This window comes from Carlito syrichta, unplaced genomic scaffold (genome assembly GCF_000164805.1).
Source record: "Carlito syrichta isolate Samal-C Ts95f unplaced genomic scaffold, Tarsius_syrichta-2.0.1 Scaffold314826, whole genome shotgun sequence".
In the NCBI taxonomy this organism is placed as follows: Eukaryota; Metazoa; Chordata; class Mammalia; order Primates; family Tarsiidae; genus Carlito; species Carlito syrichta.
In genome coordinates, this window is record NW_007258922.1 from 407,007 (window position 1) to 410,364 (window position 3,358).

The 3,358-nt window shown below is 44.8% G+C and overlaps 1 protein-coding gene across 5 annotated transcripts in view; it reads right to left on the reverse strand.

The window, feature by feature from the left end:
• Positions 1-3,358, reverse strand: part of GRAMD2B (GRAM domain containing 2B) — a 126,451-nt gene that overhangs the window by 76,837 nt on the left and 46,256 nt on the right. For 4 of the 5 annotated variants that reach the window (XM_008072038.1, XM_008072036.1, XM_008072037.1 and 1 more), the window contains exon 1: positions 1-28. This exon is cut by the window's left edge and continues 203 nt beyond it. The exons of the other annotated variant lie outside the window; for it this stretch is intronic. The gene's annotated coding sequence lies outside the window, so the exon portion shown is untranslated. Of the gene's footprint in view, positions 29-3,358 lie in introns of those variants that run through there. 5 annotated transcript variants of the gene reach the window in all.

A 3,358-nucleotide genomic window follows, 5' to 3' on the forward strand; every position in this document is an offset into this window, starting at 1 on the left:
GCCCTCCCCTGCGCCCTGCGCCCTGCGCCCTGCGCCCTGTGCCCTTCCAGTCCCGCGCATCCAAGCCCCGCCAGGCCGAGCTCTCGGGGCCGCCGACCTGGACACGATCGAGCGGGCGCGATTGGTTCGACCCAGTGTGGAGGAGCCCAGGGGGAGGGAAGGGGAGGGTCGAAGCGAAGTGACAGCCTCTTTCCCCAACCCAGGAGGCAGAGGAAGAGAAAAAGGAAACCTGTTGAACGAGTCTTTCGGGAGAGGAAGCTAATTGGCCATGCAAGTGACACATTTGCTTAACAAGGCACAATATATTCAGACGCCCGGTAAACTGGGCTTGTTTTCTACCCCGATTGTAACAGGGGGATTTTTTTTTTTTAAGGGCGGCCGGCTTTAGATACAGGAAATAGTTCCGGCTGAGTGGGACTCCTCTCACACAAATACGCTGCGTGGGCTAGCCTATGCCCCATCCTAAATTATTCAAACAGGATATTGCCTCATTGAGGACGGTCTCTTTTACCCTCAAACAATAAGTCTCTCAATTTTGTATGTGGGTATAATAAAGACAATAAGAAGTCGTTGCCTTTAGTGGCTGCCTGCTTAACCCGTCCTAGTGCTGTGAGGGGCAGGGGGAAAGAGAAGCAATCACTCAAATCTCATTAGGACCTTATTTGCCATGCACACAACCAATGCCATGAATGCCTGTTCTCACCTTTTGGTGAGATTTTGCCTTGCTGGTTCTGTCTAAAGTTTTGCATATGAAGCATCCATTCATTCATTCAACGATTTTTTTTGAGAACGACCATGGTCTAGGCATTGTTCTAAACACCGACTTACAGCAAATAACATTTGTGGTAGTGGCTTTCTAATTTGTTATAGAGTAATTGAGAATAACTCTAATATAAAACCTTTTTAAAGTTTGGAATCCTAACTTTAAAATAAGTTCAAGTGGCAGTAGTAAAGCATGACCTGTCGGGGAAAAATTACTAAAACTCTCCTCTGGGACTGTACTTTATTTTTTAAAATTAAGTTTAGATTTTAAGTATATTACAAAGAATATGCAACCATAATGTGTATATGCATGTATATATATGTGGTATGTGTGCAAAACACCTAGCCTTCTAAATAACTTGAAACATTTTAGAGGTACAAATTATTTCAAGTTTTCTTATTCCCTCTGCATTTATATCTTTATCATTAGGCTGAGAGAACAAAAGCATCTTTTTGTAGCCTGCTTGCTCCAAAATGGATTCTCATGACACTTGAAAAATAAGTAAAAGAAAAAAGTTTACATAAATTCCAAAGGAGTTGGCCTGGTCAGGTATCTTTATTTCTCCTTAACTACAGACCTCCTTACAATGGGAGCCATGCTGGGTAGGGTGGGAGAAGACTATGGGTGACCTGGAAGCTTGGAGGCTGTCTTGGTGCTTGGTGCACATAGCTAGCTTTTCCTAGCAACCTTCCTGACTTACCTCTAGGTCTGTTCTCTAGATCCCTACCCTACTTAGGATGGGAGTATACTTGGAATATAGATGATGTTGTCAATTACCCAAACTCTGGGTAGTGACTCCTCAAATCTCAGGTGCCTTCCAATTCCCTACCACAGAGCTCAGACCAAACTGATATTTTTCCCCCTAAGTAATTTTTTTATTATGGTAAAATATATGTAACATAATATTTATTATTTTAACCATTGGCAAGTGCATATTTTAGTGGCATTAAATACATTCACAATGTTGTTGAACTATCACCACTATCTATACCCAAAACTTTTTCATCATCTGCATCATCTATTAAACACACAATAACTCTCTTTTCGGTAACCACTATTCTACTTTCTGTCTCTATGAATTTATCTATTCTAGGTATCTCATGTATGAGGAATCATATAATATTTGTCCTTTTGTGTCTGGATTATTTCACTTAGCATGATGTTTTCAAGATTCTTCCAAGTTGTAACATGGATCAGAATGTCATTCCTTTTTATGGTTGAATGCCATTCCATTGTATGTATATACCACATTTTGTTCATTCATTCCTTGATGGCCACTTGGTTTGTTTCTACTTTTTGTGTATTATGAATGATGCTGTTGAGATAGGAGATAGCTAGAAAAAGGTTAGGCAGACAGACAGGCCAGTCCTCTGCAGGCTAGTCCTCTGGTAACAATGTAGAGAATTCCTGGCAGGCCTCTCAGGCTCAAGTTCCCTGCAAGCCTCTCAAGCTAAAGTCTTCACTGCTAGGATTGAAAAGCAACCAATCAGAACAGCAACAGCTCACAGCTAATGCTAGTCAATCGGCTTGGACTTAGGGCTATATGAGCACCAGGTTTTCAGCCCCAGATGGGCAACCCCTTCAAGTCCTCTGCCACCGTGGGAGCTTTTATGTCCTCAATAAATCCTGCTTTCTCACTTTCTGGTTGTCCACAACCTCAACCCTGAAGAGCTGCAACCTGAAGAGCTGCAGAACATCATCGGAGTTGAAAAGTCATGCGCCCCAGAGGCTGGCTTGCTAGCCAACAGAGCCAACTGAATCAGGAAAGCTGCTGGAGGAAGGCAAGACTCTGAAGCTGAGGCACCCAGGGGGCTAGGCTTGCCAGCCTGCCAAACCAGCAACACTCTCAGGGCTTGGCTTGCCAGCTCTTAGAGCCAATACTCTGGGGGCTAGACTTGCCAGCCCTTCCCCCCCCACCCCCACCTCGCAACACTCAGGGCTTGGCTTGCCAGCCCATTAGAGCTAACACTTGTGGGGCTAGGTTTACCAGCCCCTCCATGACCCTCTCTGGGCTTGGCTGGCTGACCCATTGAGCTGATACTCTTGAAGCCCAGACTGACCTGAAAAATCCACATCACAGCTATGAACATGGGTGTACAAATACCTGCTGAACCAGGTCCCTACTTTCAATTATTTTGAATAGTATACCTAGGAGTAGATTTGCTGGGCCACATGGTATTCTATGTTTAACCTTTTGGGAAATCATGGTCAGGCTTATTTTCATGCATGAGTAAGGGCAAGTGTTCAAAGTAGTCCTGGCATGGGCTTACAGATCAATTAAAGCACTAAGACACTTTAAAATCGTTTGAAGTTCTTCAGTGTATGGATTGAAGACTTCCAATAGTGTGGTTTTTTTTTTTTTTTTTTGAATTGGAGTCTCACTCTGTCGCCCAGACTGGAGTGCAGTGGCCGCTCCCGGCCACCGCAGCCTCGACCTGCTGGGCTCTGGCGATCCTTCCGCCTCAGCCTTCCGAGTAGCCGGAATTACAGGCATGCGCTACCACGCCCGGCTGATTTTTTGATTTATTGTAGAGATGAGGTTTTGCTGCCCAGGCGGGTCTCGAACCCGCGGGCTCAGGCAATCCGCTCACCTCT